Below are 24803 nucleotides of genomic sequence, written 5' to 3' on the forward strand. Positions count from 1 at the left end.
GACAGGCTAGTGCTGAAGGCAGATGAGTTTCTCCATCTCTCTCTCTCTCTGCCACAGCTCTTAGACTCAGTCTTTTACTTTCTTATCATGTCATACAAGAACAAACTTCAAGAAAGGTACAGTTCCATAGAATTCATAGAAATTTTTTGCTATTTCTTTACATCAAACAATCCCATAATTATTTAACTCAAGTACAGTCGTCAGGCCTCTATAATGATTAACTATGTTTACATTTTCCCCATGTATGTGAGGTCAAGCACTTGCAGTTTGCTGAGCTCCTACTTTCAATAACTATGTTAAAGATGAGAGACAAAACAACCACAAAATGGGGAATCCCACCATTAATCACTGATCCAATAAACCCATTTGTCCCCCAACCATTTCTTTTGTATTTTCCTTTCCCATGTCTCTCCATTACTTAGACTTTGGTCTCCTCCCCCCCCCCCCCACCAATTGAACTCTTTCTGACCTCAGTTATTTTTCCTATAAGGATTCTTGGTAAAGAGTCATAGTTTGCTGCAATTGCCATCATTCAGAAAAATTAGTCATAGAACAAGTTTTACATTGTTCCAAGAGGTTCACTGTTTCCTCCTAAGTGTACTGTACTCCATGCCTGACTTTCTTTAGGTTCATTAAAGAAAACAATTATTTTTGACCCATTTTCTTATTTTTCCAGTTCTATGCCAGAGCTTCTTTCAGATATGCCCCGGCCACCAGGGAGTCGAACAAGGAAACAAGGGGAAAATTAACCTGAATGAAAGAAGGCAAACAGACACAAGAAGGGGACCATGCTAGGTGTTTGTCACGGCCTCGAGAGTTTATTCTTACACATAGGTTTATATCGGCTTGTAGAGGGAAGGGGACGTGGTCAGGGCAAGGAGTTGTAGGGGGAAGGGGAAGTGGCCAGGGCAAGGAGTTGTCAGGAAACCTAGAGGGGATGTAATTAGGTGTTCATCTAATCTTGCCTCACTGGCTTAACATCCTGACTGCACCAGGCTTCACATCCTGACCATAAACTGGCCTTTTGCAAAAGATAAAGATTCTGTAAGCAGTCTGCTGACTGATGTTCTAGAAGTACCTAACAGAAAGCTGGATGGACCAGCTTTCTGAGTAATGAGTCAGCTTATGAGCAGGCCCAGGCAAAATGGAGAGGCTTTTGCTCTATGGCTAGCAACATCTCCTCCCTTCTTTATACAAAAGAGAGGGAGGCCCGCTATTCAGCGGTGGGCTGCAATGCCTTTGTTTTTTCATCAGCTACCGAAAGCATGGGAGAGTATTCAGCCAAGCATACGATCCCCTGGTAGTTGAATATTAGGTGAGGAAGTAGAAACTTAACTTGCTAAATGGCGGTTTATGTTAACATGGCCAAGGATTGATTCGTAGCTCCCAACACAGATACATTGACCAACGCTTCACTAACCCCAATTTTTGCTGGAAAAGTCAACATAGAGATTGGTGCACCAAGTGAAAGACAGAAGAGGACAAATGTGATACAGAAAGCCATAGATATCTGTAACACAGAGAGCCAAAGATGTTTCTATAGAAGGGCCACAATGGATTCCAAGGAAGAGATAGATTGGCTGGAACTGTGTCATGCAGCTCTTTGGTGCTCGATTCCTCATGATCCTGAAACAGTATGCTTGCCATCTCCAGCACATCTGGCTTACTTGGGACCTGAAGAATTGAACCTGGGTCCTTAGGATTTGCAGGTAAGTGCCTTAACCAATAAGCAGTCTCTCTACCCCAATAAATATTTTTAAAATGAACCTTTGTATTAATGGTAAAAAATAGAAGGCATAAGGAAGGAAATTTAAAATGTTCCTAGAAATGAATACACAAGTCATCCTAACAGGAAAGTGTATACTCATAAGAATGCACACTGATCATTCAGACTGACTTGAGTAGTAATAAAATAAGGCAAATTAAATGATTTTGAAACCAACACCAAACCAGGCAGCAAGGAGTAATAAAAATTATGTCAGAGATTAACAAAACAGAGACAATACCAACACATAAAATAGAGAAAACAGAAAAATACAGAGATTCAGTCAAAATGTTGGTTCTCCAAAACAATTAACAACATTGACAAATCCCTATGCAAACTAATAAGAAAGAAAGAGAGAGAGGCACATGTAGGCAGACATAGAGGGCCCAAATAAAGAAAATTAGAGACAGGAAAAGGAGTTGCTAAAATCGATCCCTATAAAATCTAAGAGACCATTAGGAAATACTCAGAAAACTTACATGACAAAAACCCTGGAATACCTAGATTAAACGGCAAGTGCCTAAATGCATATAACTTATCAAAATTAAGCATGAAGATAAATAACATAAACAGAACCCTACTGAACAGATATGGAAAAAGTAACCACTGTCTCCCAGAAAGGCAAGTCCAAGACATAATGAATCACTGTTGAAATCTATCAAAGTTTTTGATGGGCTTGTATTTGCATAATGTGCATTTGTGTGCATGGGTGTTGGCGTGTGGGAGTGTGGGCATGGGCATGCCGCTGCATATGTGTTTAGGTCTAAGGAAAACGTTCAGGTGTTAACCTTCAACTTCTACTTCCTTTTGAGGCACTCAGTCTTGTACCCATTATTGCTCACTGCTACATCTGCTAGATTAGAACTTCCAGGAAATTCTCCTGTGTGGTCTCTGACCTCCTCAAAAGCACACTGTGAGTATGGAAACCAGTCATGATTTCTGGTTTGTATGTGGAGTCTGTGAACCCCAACTTGGTTACTCCTGTTTATATGGCAGTTTATTCACAGAACCATTTCCCAGCTTCAGCAATGAAACTTTTGAGAAAAGTCTAATGCCAACATTTCTCAATCTCTTCTACAAATGAAAAGGGAAGGGACACATGCTAATGTATTTTATGAAGCTAGCCAATATCAAAAGTATCTATCAAAAAGCCTCATTAATAATATAAAAGTTATTTATACAGAAAACTTCAAGGCATTGAAAAAATATACAAAACACCAGATCATAAAGAAACATTCACCCGGGCGTGGTAGCACATGCCATTAATCCCAGCAGTCGGGAGGCAGAGGTAAGAGGATTGTCATGAGTTCAAGGTCACCCTGAGATGACAGAGTTAATTCCAGGTCAGCATGGACCAGAGTGAGACCCTACCTCGAAAAACCAAGAAAAAATAAAATAAGATAAAGAAATATTCCAAGCTTCTGGATTGGTAGAAATATTTTGAAATGGATATATTATTAAAACTGATGCAATCAGGTTCACATTTCTGGCAGAACACACCCTACCAAAACCAACTCATGGTGAAAGAAGAGTTTGTTTTGGTTTATAGACTCAAGGGGAAACTCACTGATGGCAGGCAAAAATAATGACATGAACAGAGGGTACAGATCAACCCCTAACCAACATCAGAGAGACAACAGCAACAAGAGAGTGTGCCAAACACTGGCATGAGGGAGTTGCTAGACCCTTTCCCAATCATGCATTGCCCCAAGAGTCTTTCATTCCCAAATTACCATCACCTGTGAACCTATCATTCAGAATTTCTAAGTTTATCGGGGACACCTGAATCAAACCACCACAAAAAGTAATATACAAATTCAATGCAACTCCAAGTTCCAAAGACAAAATTTCAGCAATACATATCAAGTCACAAAAGACCTCATATAAGCAAACCAAGCCTATGCCACAAGAATACTGCTAGAAATATCATAATTTGTGACTTAAAATTATACTATAGACACTTGGACAATGATAGCATGGTATTGGCAAAAAGCATATAGTTATATGGAAAAGAATAGAGAAGCCAGAAATAAAAGTACACATGCATAGTCACTTGATATCTACAAAGGGATAAAAACATTCACTGGACTCCTTTGACCTTCCTTCCTACTTAACATTCTCTACCTAATCCTTAGGTGTGCATACCCCCGTCACTCCCTCTTCTTATGTCTTTCTCTTTCACTTCTCCCTTTCTTCTTCTTCCTCAATAAAATAAAACAAAGTACACATTCATAGTCACTCGATTTCAACAAAGGGACAAAAATATTCAATTTTGACCTTCGTACACAATGTTCTCTACCTGACCCTTATGTGTGCATAACTCCTGTCACTAGCATTCCTCTGTCTTTCTCACAACTCATATTTATCAAATTGTCAGTGATTACTGAGGGGCTGAGGCTGAGTGGGAGTAACGGAAACTTTCTCTATACCATCAAACCAAATCTACACCTCTTTTCCTGTGACTTTTTTTAAACACGGAGAATATGTTGTGGACTCTTTCAAACATTAAAATAAATCAATGAATGGCCAAAAAGGACAAGTAAGCAAGTGTTTTCAACAACACTCATGCTGTGCAGGATTTCTGATGAAGGTAGAGGTCAAGAAGAAGGGCGATAGAACTGACCAGAACAGACCTGGGCATTCTCAAAGTTGTCCTCTGTGCTAGACACAGTGCACACCCATTGACCAACTCTTCAAAATTTCTGAAGATCAAAATTCCTCATCTCCTACCAATACTTGACATGGCTTGGCAGTTCCTAAGACTTGAAGAGGAGGCTCATATCCACAAACCTGCCTCAATCAAGTACCACCCTATGTATGTCACAGGATTTTCTCCTTGCAACAACAGACACAAAATTCGTTAGTTAAATATAGGAACACGCCAGCTAGGAAAGGCCATGTTACAGATGAAGAGGCCACACTGTCATCAACTCTTTCACAAAATCAGCACTGGTCTAGCTGCCTCTGAGAGCACACAGAAATGTGGAGCCTGGCAGCTGAGCAGCAGGCAATGGATCCCCCCGAACCTCTTCCTCAGCATTGCGAGCACACTTACTTGCATATGAATTTCCTCTTGCAGGAGACCCGCAAATTCAGGCGGTTCGGTTTCTTACACTCTTCACAGGAGCACACAGGCTCAATGGACTGTGGCTGCCGCTCCATGCAGTCAATGTCCTGGCAGGAGAAGAGCATTTCACACCTGAGCATGGCTGCGTCCTGGTCACAGAACTGCCTCAGGGCCTTGTAGCATTTGTGGTGGTTGCAGATGTCCTGAGACATGCTGATGATGCACATGCTGACATAGGGCATCTTGAACTTCCTGCAGGTGTCATCCAGGGTGAAGGCATTGGCCACACTCAAACAATTGTTCTTTTTGAATTCACTATGTAATTTCAGGGTGGCCTCGAACTCACAGCGATCCTCTTACCTTTCCCCCCAGAGTGCTGGGATTAAAGGCATGTACCACCATGCCTAGCTTAGAAGAACATTTATAACACTACCCTATTAATTTAAATTAGTGTTTAAGAAAACAATAAAAGGTATATAACTGTTCATTATACAGTATATAAAAAGAAATGAATGGAGTATAATTGCCATGCACTCCTCCATGAATGTGAATTAATAATTACATATTTTACATGATAATCACTGTATTATTACAGAGCAAGTGCATGGCTATTTGAGTTCAGCAGATAAAATATTATGCCAATTTTCAATTAGGAAGCCATTATAAGAAAGTAGAATATGTCACATAAAGATTTGCAAACCATATTTACCAGGGTGGGGCCACTGTGAACTCAGAATAAATGAAGAAGGACTGGCTGCAGGTGCATAGGGAAGAAAGCAGAAGAAATGCTTGTGTGTAACTCTCAGGGACAAGAAGACAGGAGCATCTCTGCCTCTGACTGGCTAGCCAAACTACTACTTGGTGAGTTGGTGAGCTCAGATGCAAATGAAGAACTTGTCTCAAAAAGAAGTGGATGGGGGATGACTTTTATGGTGCGCCAAAAGCAAACCTGTGAATGAACATAGATTTGAATTAAATAATCAAATGATTCCATTTGATTTCACTTCTGTTAAGTCATGACTTTCTGAGGAAAATCATGAGATTTTTCAGAATGAGAATAGAGATAACATTTTTGTTTTCAAAGCCAAAATCATTTTATGAAAAAATAAACACGCTATTTTTCTTAATAGCGACTATGCCTAAAAAATGAAATATCACTCACCTTTAAAGAAATACTAAGTAGACTGACAATGAAAGAGTGGATACTCAAAAACACATGTAACATGTAATCCAAATGTATAACATAAAACATGGTTCTGGAATTCATTTGTGGCAGTGGAAGACAAAGGCATGCCTATACTCTCACTTCATTTGCCTCTTTATCAGTCTCTCAAATAAATAAAAATAATAAATAAATACATAAATAAACAAAAACCCCACATGTAGCAGACAGGCTAAGAAAAAGAAAGAACTATTGTAGGGGGGGGGGGGGAATTCCGGCCAAGTTGGCAAGTGCCTAGCTGCGTCGCACACCCCAGGGAAAGAAAGGCAAGACATTAAGGGTTCACTCGGTCTTGTAGGGGAGAGCAATCTCAAATAGACTGCCAGCAGGAGGGCACAGAGGGGGAAAAACAGGGAATTGCTGATTCCCTCACAGGCAAGTAGCGCACCCCTCCCCCCAGGTAGCCTCCATATGCACAACACTGCTATGCCGATGGATCCCTGTGTGTGGAAGCTTAGAGTGCTCCACCCACTTGCTCACTTACTGCTCCTGCCACTGCATGTTCAGTGAGTCCAGACAGACAGCAACTGCCACGCAAGCTCAGACTGTGTCTGTCACTTGCACCAGTGCAGCTGCCATCCCCTACCTGTCTGCCATGCCACCTGTCCACCATTGTCCTGTTCTGGGGAGTGCAGACTGCTTCTGGGTCCCAGTGTTCTCCTGCCAGAGTTTCAGCTGCTTCAGTGCTTGGTGCCTCAGTGTCCCTCCTAGTGCGAGCACAGGCAGCTTTGGTGCATTACCGCTGAGAGATCAGGCAACTTTGGTGCCCCGGCCAGGCAGTACATAAGGCGGCTTTGGAAAGTGAGAGCCAAAGCCCAGGCTGCTTGGAAACTGCCTCAGGTTGCCTCAGATTCCTATCGTGCTTGAGCCCAGGCTGATCCACCTACCTATGTGCCAATATACTGTGATGGACAGACCACAGCGCAAAAGAAATAACATGAAAAACAAAATGCAAGAAAATCCAGTTAGATCACCCAGTCCTACAAGGAACATCTCAAATCAAAACATAGAAGAGTCATTATGATCAAAACACCAAAATGAAGCTATGAGCAATGCAACCCTGACCAAGCTACTGGTAGAACTTGCAGAAAAGCAACAAAGGACGGATAACCAACTACATGCTGCCATCACTAAACTAGACTTAATAGATAAGAAAACAGAAGGAGTTCAAAGAGACCTAAGAGTTGTTTCTTTTTTAAATTATTTATTTATTTGAGAGCGACAGACACAGAGAGAAAGACAGATAGAGGGAGAGAGAGAGAGAATGGGTGCACCAGGGCTTCCAGCCTCTACAAATGAACTCCAGATGTGTGTGCCCCCTTGTGCATCTGGCTAACGTGAGACCTGGGGAACCGAGCCTTGAACTGGGGTCCTTAGGCTTCACAGGCAAGCGTTTAACCACTAAGCCATCTCTCCAGCCCAAGAGTTAAGAGTTTTGAGGGAGAGTGAAAAGAAAATAAAACCTCAAATATCAGCTGGCCATGCTAAATGAAGACATACAGAAATGCAAGCATGAATTCCAAGAATCATCAAGAAAATCAAAAAATAGTGTGAAAATGGAGCTTGACAGAGGGACAGAAATAATACATACAAAACTAGTAGAAAATGCAAACCTAATTGAGCAAGTACAAAACACTCTAGAAGCTCTCAAGAATAGAGTCAGCCATGTGGAATATAGAAACACAGAGGTGAAAGACAAGATGGAAGAAACAGTTCGAGAGTTCAAAAATTTCAATAAGTTCAAAAGTTTGGTGAACAGAACATGAGGGAATTGTGGGATTACTTAAACATCCTAATATCAGTATCAATGGAATACCAGAAGGAGAAGAAATTCAGACCAAAGGCATGGAGAACTTATTTAACAAAATAATTGAAGAAAACTTCCCCAGTCTCTTAAAGGAAAGACCCATCAACATACAAGAAGTGAACAGAACTCCAAACATACTGGACCAAAGGAGAAAATTTCCAAGACATATTGTCATTAAGACTCTAAACATTGACACCAAAGAGAAAATCCTAAAAGCATTTAGGGAAAAACAGCACACAACTTTCAAACATAACCCAATCAGAACTACTCCAGATTTCTCAATGGAAACACTGAAAGCTAGCAGGGCCTGGGATGAAATACTGCAAAGATGAAGAACCAAGGGATTCCAACCCAGACTACTCTACCCAGCAAAACTATCCCTCATAATTCATGGTGAAAGAAAAACCTTCCGTGACAAAACTTAGCATTACAACTATATGAACACAAAACCAAACCTACGGACAGTATTTCAGGAAATTCTCCAAAGAAAAGAAACAAATAGTCAAACTCAAATGCCTACAAGAAGCAGATCACAATAACCAAACTCAGAGTAGGCACAAAAAACTTCAAAGCCCATGAAAACACCAACCCACATATACCATCACAATATGGCAGGGATCAAATCAAATCTCAGTCATTACCCTAAGTAGTAATGGTCTTAATTCAACCATTAAGAGACACAAGCTAACAGGAGGAATCAAAAAACTAGACCCCTCAGTCTGTTGCCTTCAAGAAACCCACCTCATCACTAAAGAAAGACACCTCCTCGGGGTGAAAGGGTGGAAAACAATATTCCAAGAAAACAGGAATAAGAAACAATCAGGCATGGCTACATTAGTATCAGGTAAAATAGAATTCAAACCAAAAATAATCAAAAAAGACAAAGAAGGCCACTTGCTACTTATCAAGGGAATGGTCCATCAAGAGGATATTACAATCATAAATCTGTATGCACCAAACACAGGGACACCATACAGTTCATAAAACAAAACCTACTTGACAATAATAAAGAAATAACCACCAACACAATCATAGCTGGGGACTGCAATACACCATTATCAGTAATAGACAGATCATCCGAACAGAAACACAACAAGGAAGTAAGAGAGCTCAACAAAACCATAGATCACTTACACCAAATGGACATCTACAGAACTTTCCATCCCAAATCCACAGACTACACATTCTTCTCAGCAGCCCATGGAACATTCTCTAAAATAGACCATATACTGGGGCACAACCACTGCCTCCACATATATAGGAAAATCAACATAATTCCCTGCATGATATCATATCACAAAGCTATATTGCTAGAAATCAACAACAAAAAACCAACCAAGAATACCAATGGCACCTGGAAACTGAACAGCACACTCTTAAAGAATAAATGGATAGTGGATGAAATAAAAAACAAAATTGCACAATTTCTGGAATTGAATGACAATGAGAATACATTGCACCAAAACGTATGGGACACAATGAAGGCGGTCTTCAGAGGAAAATTCATAGCACTAAATACCTTCATAAAAAAGACAGAAAGATCCCAAGTAAATAACCTAACCACCCACCTTTTAAACCTACTGGAAAAACAAGAAAAATCCAATGCAAAGAGTTCCAGAAAGAGAGAAATAATTGAATTCACAGCAGAAATTAATGAATTGGAAACCAAGGAAACAATTAAGACAACTAACAAAACAAAAAGCTGGTTCTTTGAAAAAATGAACAAGATTGACAAACCCCTGGCCAATATGATCAAGCAAAAAAAGGAGAGACTCCAAATTAACAAAATTCAAAATGAAAAAGAAGAGTTCACAACAGACATAAGTGAAATTGGGAGAATCATCAGGACTTATTTGAAAAACCTCTATTCCACAAAACTGGAAAATGTGGAGGAAATGGATAAATTCCTGGATACATACCATCTATCAAAGCTAAAGTCTAAGCAAATTAATCACCTCAATGAACCGATCACACTCACGGAGATTGAAAAAGTAATAAAAACACCTCCCCAAAAAGAAGAGTCCAGGACCACATGGCTTCTCAGCCGAATTCTATCAACCCTTCAGGGAGGAACTCAAACCAATCTTCCTAAAACTGTGCCACACAACTGAAGAACAGGTAAAGCTACTCAACTCCTTTTATGAAGCTAGTATCACCCTAATTCCAAAACCAGGCAGAGATGCCACAAGAAAAGAAAACTACCGGCCTATTTACCTAATGAACTTAGATGCAAAGATCCTGAACAAAATACTTGCAAACCGAATCCAACAACACATCAAAAGCATTATCCACCTTGACCAAGTGGGATGCATCCCAGGAACACAAGGGTGGTTCAACATAAGGAAATCTGTCAATGTAATACACCACATGAACAAGCTTAAACATAAAAACCACATGATCATTTCAATAGATGCAGAAAAGGCCGCTGACAAGATACATCATCACTTCATGATCAAAACATTGGAGAGAATTGGCATAGTTGGTACATATCTAAACATAATAAAGGCAATATACAAAGCTCCAAAGGCCCAAATAATACTTAATGGAGAGACACTGGAGGAATTCCCATTGAGATCAGGAACAAGACAGGGTTGTCCTCTCGCACCTCTGCTTTTCAATATAGTACTGGAAGTCCTATCTCAAGCAATAAGAAAGGAGAAGGAAATTAAAGGGATACAATTTGGAAAGGAAGAAGTTAAGTTAGCTCTATTCGTTGATGACATGATTGTATATGTAAGAGACCCGAGACACGCCATCCCAAAACTTCTGAAGGTGATTAACTATTATAGTAAAGTAGCAAGATACAAAATCAATGCACAAATCTCTATATGCAAATGACAAAGATACAGAGAAAGAAATAAGAGACATAGCCCCTTTTTCAATAGCAACAACAACAAAAAAATACCTTGGAATAACGTTAACCAAGGAAGTGAAAGATCTATGCAACAAAAACATAAATACACTCAAAAAAGAAATTGAGGAGGAGTTGAGAAAATGGAAAGACCTCCTGTGTTCCTGGATAGGCAGAATTAACATTGTGAAGATGACTCCTACCAAAGGCAATATATAGACTTAACGCAATTCCAATTAAAAGCTCTACAGTGTTTTACACAGAGATAGAAAAAATGATCTCAAATTTTATATGGAAAGGCAGAAGGCCTCGCATATCCAAACATATCCTCAGCAAAAGAAATACCTCTGGTGGCAACACCATACCTCATCTAGAGCTATATTACAAAGCCATAGTAATAAAAACAGCATGGTACTGGCATAAAAACAGGAGTACAGACCAACAGAATAGACTTGAGGACCCAGACTTTGGGTCAAGCAACTATAGCTCCTTGATATTCGACAAAGGCTTGAAAAACATAGGCTGAAAAAAAGACATCTTCAACAAATGGTGCTGGACAAACTGGATAACCATATGCATATGCATATGGTATAACCACTTTGGAAAGCAATATGGAGACTCCTGAAGAAACCGACTATAGAGATACCAACAGACCCAGTTATTTCATTACTGGGCATCTACCCTAAAACCTTCAAACCACAGGCAAGAGAGATTTGCTCAACCATGTTTGTATAAGCTCAATTCATAATAACTAAGAGCTGTAATCACTCCAGGTGTCCATCACTAGAAGAATGGATAACTAAGATGTGGTATATCTGCACAATGGAATTGTATATAGCAGTAAGAAAAAAATGACATAATGAAATTTGAGGAAAAATGGTTGAACCTGGAACAGATCATTCTCAGTGAACTTACCCAATCACAGAAAAAAATCACCATATAGTCTCACTCATCTACAGCACCTAACCTTTATCTACCCAAGATGCCTTACATACCCAATAATCATCTCCTGGAGTACACAATAGGATTAGTGGGGAGGGAGCCGAGGGAGGGGAGGGCAACAGAGGGATGGGAAACACAAATCTAGACCCAGACAACAATGGTACTATAAAATTCTACTTCCTAAAAGGAAGACCAAATAGCTGAACCTTCACCATACCCTTAGAGGGAACACCTGAGCCACAAGACACTGGAGAGGGTATGATGAAGGCTGACCTTAATCTTCTACAGCTTCCCTCCCTCCCTCTCCCTCTTTCTCTCTCTCCTACAGTCACCCTCTCTTCTCTCTAACTCTCATATATTAGTTATCTTTTTTTCTTCCTTTTCTTAGTGGCCACTGACCTGTAATTCCCAGTACCAGCATGTGGCTATCATCCACAATGAGGTTTTTGCGTTTTTTTTTTAATTTTTATTTATTTATTTGAGAGCGACAGACACAGAGAGAAAGACAGATAGAGGGGGAGAGAGAGAATGGGTGCACCAGGGCTTCCAGCCTCTGCAAACGAACTCCTGACGCGTGTGCCCCCTTGTGCATCTGGCTAACGTGGGACCTGGGGAACTGAGCCTCAAACCGGGGTCCTTAGGCTTCACAGGCAAGCGCTTAACCGCTAAGCCATCTCTCCAGCCCCACAATGAGGTTTTGATCAGAGAGACCTAAAAGTTTTCCTAAAAGGAAGATAGATTTCAGAACCAGTACTTGATGACCCACCAAAGGTTAGTGGTAAGACCCTACTGCTGAAGACACCTTATGTGGTCGACACGTAAAATGGAATGGCATGGCTGGAAGCTGGAAGAGAGTCATTTCCCAGACAGTCAGCATGTCTAGTGCCAGAAGGTGCTACATAGGTGACTGGCAAAAAATGACCAATATCTGTCCAAGCAACTCATGGTCTAACCTACATAGCAGCAAATAACCTGTTGTGATGCTCACACAAGTGTAATAGTGGCACACAGCCATGGTGGGGAACCAGCTGCTCTTGATTTGGCTAACTGATCACATGAGTGGTATGGGACCCATAGCTGGATCTGGGAAACAAGTCAGAACCATATCCAAACATAAGCCCAATCTCCATTATCAAGCTACCATTAACGTGGGCTACAAGAGGGCCAATACCTACTAAATTCTCTATAAAAAGTAAGGGTTATCTCATTTGTCCTGGTGCTAATTTACTCTCCGTTGTAGAATCTGCTTCTCTTTTTATGATTGATGTAGATCCTAAGGAGAGAGCCACTCCATCATACCGCAAAAGGGCCCCGGCTGAAACTAAGGAAAATTGGCGAAACAAACAAGGGTGCTGTTTTCCTGATGAATCAGATACCAGCCAAGGGGAAGGAGACCAACACAGAGAAAAACCAACTCCTACCAAATCAGACAGCCAGAGCCTCAGAGCCCCCAACACCTCATCACTGAAGCAGACCAAAAATGAACCCAACATGGCTCAGGGAAATTTTGCAGAAGAGGGGGCAGAAAAAATGTCAGAGCCACATGTTGGGTCATGATACACAGAGACATTTATCGTGCCAATAACTGTGGGCTAACTCCACAATGCACAACCCATTTACATCAACAAGGAGGGTCCAATGGGGAGGGGCAGGTCACGGATGAGCCTAATAATGGTACCAAAACTGTCTGTATTTGCTGAATACAAAACTAATTAAAAAAAAAAAACAAAACCTGAAAGCAGCAGAATGAAGGCCATAATGGTAGCGCTCACTGCTGAGGTTCTAAATCATTTATGGTCACCATGGATCAGGTTAGTTTTATAAAGAACTTTGTCAATTTTCCTTTACTCGCATTCTCCAGAAAATTAAAGGATGTCATGAAATCTATCCATTCTCTCCACCACCATTTCCTTGACATCTTGAGGAATCACTAACAAATCTCCAGACTTAATAAACAGTCTGTAGAAAATAAGTATAAAAATAATTTTAAAACAACATATAATTTAGAATACTAAACCAGTGTTTCATAGGAACCCCAGATTCCTAATTCTTGGTAGGATCTCTCACACAGAAGGAGACTCCTCTTGGGGCATGTGTTAGTCAGCTTTCTATTGCTATAGCAACTACCTGACATACAAGAAGAAAGTTTTGCCTTTTAAAATAAAGAAATTTATTAATTAAAAAAATAAATTCTCTATAAAAAAAAGTAAGGGTTATTTCATTTGCCCTGGTGCTACCTTACTCTCCGTTGGAGAATCTGCTTCTCTTTTTCAGACACACGTAGACCCTAAGAAGACAGCCACCCCACCATACCTCAAAATGACCCCGGCTGAAACTAAGAACAACTGGCAAAACAAGCAAGGGTGCTGTTTTCTTGGTGAACCAGGTCCCAGCACAAGGGTGAAGGAGATCAACACAGAGAAAAATCAACTCCTACCAAGTCAGAGAGTCAGAGACCCAGAGGCCCCCAATATCTCATCACTGAAGCAGACCACAAATGAACCCAACATTGCACAGGGAAATTTTGCGGAAGATGGGGCAGAAAGAATGTCAGAGCCACATGTTGGGTCATGATATGCAGAGACATTTATCCTCCCATAACTGTGGGCTAACTCCAGAATGCATGACCCATATACCTCAATAAGGAGGGGCCAAGGTGAGGGGGTAGGTCACAGATGAGCCTAATAATGGTACCAAACTGACTGTATTTGTTGAATACAAAAGTAATTAATAAAAAATTAAAAATATATATTGTAGAAATGTATTTCATGTCAGAAAACAAAAAAAATTCTTTAATATCCATAATTCTTTTAACTTAGCTCTTATGGCTCTATATACTTAAATGGAAAATAAGAAAGGGAAAACTTTTAAATATCTAACTGTTCAAAAATAAGTTATAAAACACAAATAAATGTAAGGAAAGTAGAATTAAAATGTACAATGTAAATTAGTGTCAATAAAATGGAAGAATTATCACTATAAATTGTTTGAGTGTCTTTTACTACATACAATTCACATGTTCAAAACTGAAAAAGATTCAGACATTCAAACAATTTATCTCAGGCTAGTCTGTAGTCTAACAAAATTTCTAAAAAAAATTTCAACAGTTTTTTTTTTCACCAACTAATATAAGCTGCTTTTACAATTGCTATTGGCCCTTATCAGTCACATTAGTACTGGTACTTAGGTCTCCATAATACTTTGTTCCTGATTATCCTGCACAGAATGGATAAACTCATTAGTATCCTGATTTCTTACCATGGACTATCCAGTCACTGTCCCAGCAAGGTGTCACAAATAAAAATGATAACAGGCATTGCTACATGCCTCCAAGAGACACGAGAAGATATCAAAATAATTTTAGCATCTAGTGACAATATCAAATTTATCTTCATACACATACAGGACCAAAAGAGATAGAGTAAATGGGGCATGTTAGATCAAGCTTGTAAACCCATGACACAGGAGCCTGGGCTGTGAATATTCCCACAGCTGTGAGGCTAGTCTAACCTACACCATGAGTTACATGTCATCTTGATGTACAGGTTAAGACCCTGCTTAAAACAGAGGCTGGGGAAATGAAATGCACTTGCTTGCAAAACCTGCTGCTTAGGTTCAATTTGCCAGCACTCAGTGCATACCCAGATGGAAACTGAAACTCAGCTTCTTCAGGAATATAAGGGAGGGACAAGGCCAGGCAAGGTGGAAAGCTATTCCATGTACATGAAGACAAAATCAGCAAGAAGGCTAGTGGGGGAAGGAAATGCAGACCTAGAGGAAGACAAGGTTAGGTGAATCATGAGGGGATGAAGGTTAGGGCAAAGCACAGCCATGTAAGCAGTGGATAAGGCCATGCCTAGCCAGACCAAAGGAAGGCAGGGTGTAAAGCAAAACCAGGTAGGCAGTTTCAGAAAAAAGTAATAAGGATCAAACACCTTGAAAGTGACAAGCGGAATTGATCTCCCATTCACCCAACATCATACAAAGCAATAGTAATTTTGGGACTTGCATAGACCACTATTTCCCAAGGGAATCTCCTCAACATTCTCAGAGAAGTCATCCGCAACTCACAGAATTCACATCTACAAAGAACAGCCACAAAAAAATAAGAGAAATCCAAGCAAATGCAAGTGATAGGAAAGGGCAGATGTCATTCAGGAAAAGAGAACCTACGACTACTAAATAATTGCCTGATTAACCTCAAAACACTCCCTCAAAATTTAAAATGAAGCCGGGCATGGTGGTGCATGCTTTTAATCCCAGCACTTCAGAGGTAGAGATAGGAGGATTGTTGTGAGTTCGAGGCCACTGAGACTCCATAGTGAATTCCAGATCAGCCTGGGCTAGAGTGAGACTCTACCTTGAAAAAACAAACAAGCAAACAAAAATAAGTAAAATGAAACGCAGATGTTCACCATTATTAATGATTATAGGAATTCAAATTGCATGCTACTGAAGCTGATTCCCTGCAGACCTCTGGAAGACTTACATGGCCAAGAACTGACAAGGAAATGGATTAACATAACCTGAACAGATTGTACTTAGTGGGCTTAGGTTTACAAAAAGTTACCAATGGTCTTGGTCTATGCAAGAACAGGCCAGATTATCAGGACCCAGGAGGTGGCCACTACAACCACTCCACATGGACATGCTCTGCAGCAGGAGACCTGCTCCACAGAAAAACTTTGTGGATGCTGGACACACAGGGGAAGGTGCTGGAAGACAGATAGCAAGGGTGGAGTGTGGCCTCACCAGCAGAGGACACCATGTTCATCCAGAGTACATACCTGTGAGGAGCAACTAACTTATCTTTAGGTCACATTCTCACGTGTCACTCTGTCTTCTGCTGAGGGGTTAAGCTAGAACTCAGACTATCTCAGTCTCCTTCTCTAGGAAGGGATGGGCTCCCCACCCATGCTGCCCAATGCCCCAGCAAACAAGTAGTGCTGAGGCTCCCTGAGAGTTGGGAAATACATGAGCTGCTGCTTTTGTTTCTGAAGACAGAAACCTCTGAATTGTGGAGTGCAGGGAGACCCCTGCTTTCTTCACTGTGAGCATATGATGTGCACCTTACCTCTTGTAGGCATACCTCTTAGCCAATCCCCTCTCTGCACCCAATCACTACATTTGCTTGCAGAGACAGCCTCTGAAATGTCAGGTGCAGAGGGCTCCACAGCTTTAAGCAGGGGCAATAACTCATGTCCTGCTTGGTGACAGAGTCAGTTATAGGACATGCTGGGCTACTGTGACACCCTACCGTGAAAAAAAAAAAAGGCTAAGAGAATTCAACTATGTACTGACATACAAACTCATTAGACAGGAAGTAAGAAGGCAAGGTCACAGGAAAGCAAACTTATAGGAAAGGTAACTGACAGGTAAAGCACAAGTGAGAACTGGCCAAGGCCAGGGACGATGGACAGGGGAAAACAAAAACAAAGCCAGACATGGGAAGGGAGAAGGATGGGCCAAACCAGACAAAAGGAAGGCAAGCTAGGTCTGACAAAGGAGGGAGCAAAAGAACAGGCAAGGCCAGGCCCAGTCAGTGTGAACACCAGGCCAGGCCAAGCCATGGGATGGAAAGGAGAGACCAGGCAAGAGGGAAAGCAAAGAATGTCAGGCAAACTCCAGCCAGGTAATATGGAGTGCCAGGCAAGGGTGAAAACAAGGTCCATCTAGGACCTGAGAATGCAAGACCAGGACAGGTGAAATGCAACAAGAGGGGGAAAGAAATGCTGGACATGGCTAGGGAGAAGAGAAGGCCAAACAAGAACAGGCAAGGAGGAAGGTAGGCAAGAAGCTCAACAAGGAAGGAGAAAATCAAAACATGGGCCAGAAAAAGCCAGGCCAAAGGGAAGGCAAGGGAGAATCCAGGACAGGACAGGGGGAACCAAGGCTAAACCAAGCCAAAGGGAAGGCAAGGGCAGGTGGAAGGAGGCCTGAGAAAGACAGGAGGAAGGCATGGTCAGACAAGGGAGAACGATGGGCAAGTGCAAAGATGAAGGGACAGGAGAGCAGGCCAGACAAGAAAAGGAAGGCAGAAGGCAAATCCATTCAGGAGAAGACAAGGCCACACTTGAGACAAAGCACAGAAACAGAGGTCCCAAGACCATGCAATGTGGAAGGCAAAGAAAATGAAGTCCAGACAGAAGGCAGAGGTAAGGCAACACAGACCCAAGGGAGAGTAAGAGGAGAAGGCAAGCTAGGGCTGGGGAAGACAAGACGAGGCCAGCAAGGGGAAGGCATGGCCAGGCAAGGAAGGGAGGCAAGGTCAGGCCAGGCTGAATGTTATTCCAGGCAAGGCCAGGTAAGCGAAAGGGAAGAGAAGCCAAGACAGGCCAGGCTAGGAGCCAGTTAAGTGCAGAAGAAGAGTATGGTAACACAAGATCACCAAGGCAAGGGGAAAACAAGGCCTAAGGGGAAAGGGTGGTTGAAAAGCTAGGATAAGTAAGAGGTAAGGCCAACTGGCAAGTCAAAACAGGGAAGGACAGGAGGAAGCCAAGTCCAGGCAAGGATAGAGGTAAGACAAGGCCAGGCAAAAGCAGGCAAGGTATAAGGCAAAGGGACTGAAGGGAAGGACAGCGAGGCAAGCCCTCAGGGAAAGCCAGGCCTAGCAAGGGATAACAAGGTCTGGCAAGGTGGAAGGCAAGCAGGTGAGTGAAGACAGGCGGAAGGCATGTGCAGGAGAATGTAAGAAGCCTAGTTAAGGGTTGATGAGGGCCAGGTGAGGTTGGGGCAGGCATGGTCAGGCAAGATGGAACTTATAGCAATGGAGAAAATAAAGCTAGGCTAGGCCAGGGTGAGGACTCAAGAGCAGGCTAGGCAGATGGTAAGCCAGGACAGGCAATGGAGAATGTCAGGGCAGGACAGGCAGAAAGGAAGATGATGAAGATGGCAAGGTAGAGCAGGCAGAAGGCAAAGGGGAAGAACAGGACAGGTCATGCATGATGGGCTGTGATTTAGGGCCAGGTACAATTCAAGGCAAGGAAGACAGCAAGGCCAAGAGAGACAAGGGGAGACAGGAAGAGCAAACCAGACCAAGCCTGGGGCAAGGCATGATCCAGAAAGTTCAGAAGGAATACATGTTCAAATTTGGCCAGGGTAACCCATGCTGAAGCAAGGGAGATCACAGACTTCAAATGGACCAAAGACCTTGATGTAAGAGCTTAATCTCATAAATATATATAGAAAAAAAATACTTCCAGATGCAGCTCTAGAGAAGGACATTCTGAATAGGACCCCAGTTGACCAGGAAAGAAAGCAACTGACAAATAGGACCTCATGAGATTTAACAGCTATTTTACATCTAAGGAACCATCATGCAAGTTCATAGGTGGCATGCTGCCCATTTGATATTTACCTCAGTGCCTGGCCTGCCTCTCTGTAGTGCCAGAGAAGGGACACCAGAGATGGTCACACTCTCCAGCACATTCCATAACCCTGGCCATTAACCAGTCTACTCATGGACCAGGTGAGTGCTCCCCTTCCTGGGTCCATTTAATCCCTGGGATACAACCCTGACCCCCATACACTCAGATTGAGAATCAGTCAAATTTGGCACTGATTCACCCCATGCCTTCAATTCTGTGCCACCCTTGTAGGAACACTGCTGCTCACTGCAGTCAACAGCCCAGGGCACTGACAAGGTGACCCAGGGTCCAGGTCAGTGTGCTACACTTATGTGCACACTCAGTCTCATGTGTACAACCCCAACTTGTGCACACTGAGCCAGGGGGTCAGGCCCATTAGCACTGCACAAGAGCTCTGCCCTATGTAGGGAATCCAAAGCCAGTCACTGTCCCTAGTCTGGATCTTCATGGAGACTGCACATTAAAAAATGTCTGCTCATGTTCCAGTGTGTTCATCCCAGACATGTGCACTGACCATAAGCCCACACTCACTCAAATCAAGACTCCCCAGGCCATGAAACATGGGCTATGCAAGAGTTGTTGCATTGTCAGCAAGACAAAGAACTATCTGTAGATGAGCAAAACCCAGTGCAAAACAAGTTTACACAAGAAACCAAGGCAAGATACGCCCAATAAGAAAGCCTAGTCCCCTAGTGGAACTCTCACTAGGACCCATGTACACCACATGGACAAAGTGGTGTATGTTTCTAGAATTTTTTTCCCCACTGGCTAGAGGCCCTGATGTTCCCATTATCCACCCCCTCCCCATCAAATAAATAAAAAAGTAACAAAAATTTAATAACTACTTAGAAAAATCTCCAAAGAATTCAAAAGGGCAATTACCATAAGCATACTTGACAAGTTTAATGAAGCCATGAACAAATGGATTAATGAAATGAAAGAGAAATAGCAAATACACCTTAACAGACAGCTGAATAAAATGGAGCAGGATCAAGAAGAACTGAGTAGAAGACTGAATAAAACAAATGAGTATCAAAATATGGGTGGTGGGGCTGGAGAGATGGCTTAGCGGTTAAGCGCTTGCCTGTGAAGCCTAAGGACCCTGGTTCGAGGCTCGGTTCCCCAGGTCCCACGTTAGCCAGATGCACAAGGGGGCGCACACATCTGGAGTTCGTTTGCAGAGGCTGGAAGCTCTGGCGCGCCCATTCTCTCTCTCTCCCTCTACCTGTCTTTCTTTCTGTGTCTGTCGCTCTCAAATAAATAAATAAAAAAAATTTAAAAAAAATATATATGGGTGGTTGTTTTTCATGGACTTCCAGGTAAGATGGCAGCATAAGAGCCATGCCAAACCAGCCTAGGGAGGGATTTAAGAAAAACCCCAGAAAAATACAGTCTTCTTCTGAAAAGTGAAGGAGTATAGGTTATTTTGAGACACAGCAGAGAAGCCAGGGAGACCAAGACCCACCAGAAAGGAGGAAAACGGCCAGAATCCCACTGAGGTGATTGCAACCTGTGATCTGTGCAACACCCAGCATTGTCCCACCAGGCACGCCAGGCAGCAGCAGCAGAGACCAGGAAACAAGTTTTTCAACTTCATTAGCCTTCTTGCCAAGTTAAGAAGTCTGAAGAAAAGACAGCTGAGCTCAACTAAAGAGCAAATATGCGAGCAACTCCAGAAGTCTGAACTCTCCCATGCCCCACCATCAGATCCCAAACCTCCAGCATTCAGCCCCCAGTGGCAGCGCAGCCAGCAGAGCCCATCAGAGGTACAGCTGCACAGCACAACACGGAGGGATCTAGGTGGGCACTCAGCATTAGGGACACTGGAAGCCACCCCAGGAGGTAATGAGGCCGACAAAAATAAAGAAATAAATAAAATAAAAACAGGTCTGCACTACAAAAGCTAACCTCTCTTTTCTTGTCAGGGCAGGTTATGGGGTATATATTCTTGGTTGGCTATACCATTTTCAAATAACATGGATTTGGTAGTTGAATATTGTCACCTTTGAGATTTTATATATATATATACATACATATATATGTATGTATGTATACATATGTATATGTATATATATACCCTTTGTTTCTTGTTTCCTGCTTCTGCCATTATTGGGGGCAGGGTCTGATCCAGATCCAGACTGACCTGGAAATTAACTCAGAACAGACATACAGACATCTCTACCACCCAGCTGACAAGACTAAGGGTGTAGAATACACACTCTTAGGGATTTTGACTTTATAGGACTATCTGTTTTAATCCCAACAATTGCATACTTTGTGCTCATTTTTATTGATTGTGTATTTTACTCAGTTGAAGATTAGAATTTGCAAGTAAATTATTCCACCCAGTCCACTAGAATACTTGCTTAGCAAGCAAACTAAACACATAGGACTACTTCTCTGACTTGATTGGGGGACAAGAGCTACATCTGGCACCTTGAACTCATATCCTGAGGGTATATAGAGGTGGATTGCCATGTCTGGGAACACTGCAGATAAGTAGAAAACCCAACTGTCAAATCAATTCAGTATGCAAAAGTCACTACAATATAATACAAGAAAGTCAAAGAATCAAGACAATACAGTCTCACCACAAACTATAAATTCATCACAAATGATCACCAATGAGACTGTTTTAGATGAAATGCTAGACAAAGATTTCAAGAAAATTGTGGTATCTATGCTCAAAGAAATCAGAGAAGAAATGAAGGGAATCAAAGAAGAAAACAAAGGAATTAAAGAAGAAAACAAACTTCTGAAAGAGAACACAGGAAACCAGCTTAATGAAATAAAGAGGTCATTACAAGACATGGGTAAGGAAATAAAGATACTGAGAAAAAAAGTAGGCTGAAATCCTGGCTCTGAAGAATACAGTCAATGAAATAAAAAAACTCTGGGAAAGTCTCACCAGTAGAAGGGATGAAGGAGAGAATACAATATCTAAACTAGACCAGGTAGCAGATCTAATACAGTTCAACAAAGAGAAAGACAAGCTAACAGGGAGTTATGAATGGGAATTTCAAGATATCTGGGACACTATGAAAAGATCAAACATAATAATTAAGGGTATAACAGAAGGAGAAGAATTTCAATCCAGAGGCTTAGTAGGTGTTTTCAAAAAAATCATAGAAAATTTTCCCCAAATTGGGGGAAAAAAATGCCAATGCAGATACAAGGTGCTTTTAGAACACCAAGCCTGGAAAGAAGCTCTCCTCACCATGTTATGATTAAATTACTTAACACACAAACCAAAGAAAATATATTGAAAGCAGTTAGAGAGAAAAAGCAAAGAACCTACAAAGGCAAGACCATTGGAATAACTGCAGATTATTCAATACACAAACTTTAAATCCAGAAGGGTTTGGAATAATGTATCCAAGTTCTGAAAGATAACAGCTGTCAACCAAGACTACTTATCCTGCAAAGTTATCTATCTAAACTGATGGAGTAATAAGGACATTCCGCAACAAAAACAGGCTAAAGGAATTTATGACAACTAAACCAGTTCTACAGAAAATACTTGAAGGAATTCTTAATGCTAAAGAGAAAGCAAAACACACACAGGAGGAATAGAAAAAAATAAACCACACTCAAATAACACTTAAAACAAATGAGTAAAAGGAAAACAGGAAAAACTACAAAATAAGAATGGTGAGAATAAATGAACACCCTTCCATAATAACTCTTAATATCAATGACCTCAATGCACCGTTCAAAATACACAGGTTTGCAGACTGGATTAAAAGGCAGGATCCTGCCATTTGTTGCCTCCAGGAAACACATAGCCAAAAATACTTTAGTCTCTCCTGTAGAGACTCCCACTTGACCATGTTTGTTGTTATTCTAGTCACAAAACCTAGGAAATAAAATCAGCCCAGATGCCTATCAGCTGATGATTAGATAATGAAGATGTGGTACATATACATCATAGAGTTGTACTCAGTGGTAAGAAAAAAGAATTTCTAATATTGGCAATAAAATAGAAGGATCTTGAAAAAGTTCTACTAAGTGAGGTTACATAGGCTTAGAAAGAAATATGTCCCATGTTCTTGCTTATATGCAGATCCTAACATGGAAACATTTGGTTTACTTGTAAGTTGTAGTAAACTTCAGTAATAGTGGTAAGGAAGCTAGAATAAAGGTTGAAAAGAGAAAAGGCAGGGAGGGATCAGAGGAGTTGTTGCAGTCTGGGTTCGCATTGCTGGTAGGAATCAAGAGAAGCTTCTGGGAAAAAGAGATTTATTTTGGCTTACAGGCTCGAGGGGAAGCTCCACGATGGCAGGGAAAAACAATGGCATGAGAAGAGGGTGGACATCACCCCCTGGCCAACATAAGGTGGACCACAGCAACAGGAGGGTGTGCCAAACACTGGCACGGGGAAACTGACTATAAAGCCCATAAGCCCACCCCCAACAATACACTCCCTCCAGGAGGCATTAATTCCCACATATCCATCAGCTGGGGAGCTAGCATTCACAACACCTAAGTTTATGGGGGACACCTGAATCAAACCACCACATTCCACCCCTGGCCCCCATAAACTGATATCCATAAATGATGTAAAATACAATGCATTCATTCTGACTTTAAAAGTCCCCATAGTTTTTATCAATCCCAATGATGTTCATACATCTCCATAGTCCAAGATCTTTTAACTGAACCATAATGCCAAAAAAAAACCTCAAAAAACCCATAATGGCACAGAATAAATATTCACACTGTAGTAGATGGCACTGAGAATAGCAAAGAAACACTCAACCAATACAAGATTTAAAACAACCAGGGCAAACATCAAACTCTGTAGCTTCAAGTCCATCAACTCTAGCCAGTGACAAATCTTTAAGTCCAATAATTCTAACCAGCAACAAGTCTCTGGCATTCCAATTCTGCCTCTCCAGCTAGGCTACTCACAGTCCTGGGAAACTTCATCGGGCTGGCAGCTCCTTGGCAGCCATCTCATGGTCCCGGCATCTCCACTGGGTCTCCACATACAAGCCACGGTTCATCCTCATGGCCCCATGGAGTCTCTATGCAGGCAACCAGCAAACCCGCTTCACATTGCCCATGGCCATTTCCAAAACACAAGACCATGTTGCAAACTCAATGACCCTCTTTCCAGCACTTCTTATACTCCACGATACCAGGTGGGGTGCCAATTTGTTAATCCGGGGGGAATAAAGCAGACTTTGAAGAACAGGACAGTCCTTGAGCACTCAGGCCCTTTCAAGAGTCTACATTCTTCTTGTTACCCCAGCACAGGTCAGCTAGCCCAGTCTCAAAGGTTGTAATCTTTCAGTTGCAGCTGAACGGGCAACAGTTCACCCAAAGATTTTTCTTTCTGGGCCATATCCCTCTGCACACACCAGTTCATTTCTATGCAAAGCAACCCTGCACAACTTCTCAGGACATGGGCACAAGAGCAAACTTCTCACACAGACTGCTAGCCCAGTCCAAGCAAAGCTCTTTCTCACCCTCATAAGCCAAACCTCAAAGTCCATAGTTCTTACTGCCTTCGGGTCTTTCAGCTCTGACCAGATTAGTCCATCAAGCTGTACTTACAGTACTGCAAGGCATCTCTTAGGCCAAGGTTTCAACTCCTTCCACGTTCCTCTTGAAAATCAGCTCCAAAAGGCCGAAGCCACACATTCAGGTGTCTAGCAGCAATCCCACTCCTTGGCACCACTTTACTGTTGCAGTCTGGGTTCACATTGCTGGTAGAAATCACCCAACCAATAGGAGCTTCTGGGAAAAAGAGATTTATTTTGGCTTACAGGCTCGAGGG

This window comes from Jaculus jaculus, unplaced genomic scaffold (assembly GCF_020740685.1).
Source record: "Jaculus jaculus isolate mJacJac1 unplaced genomic scaffold, mJacJac1.mat.Y.cur mat_scaffold_36_1_2353498_arrow_ctg1, whole genome shotgun sequence".
In the NCBI taxonomy this organism is placed as follows: domain Eukaryota; kingdom Metazoa; phylum Chordata; class Mammalia; order Rodentia; family Dipodidae; genus Jaculus; species Jaculus jaculus.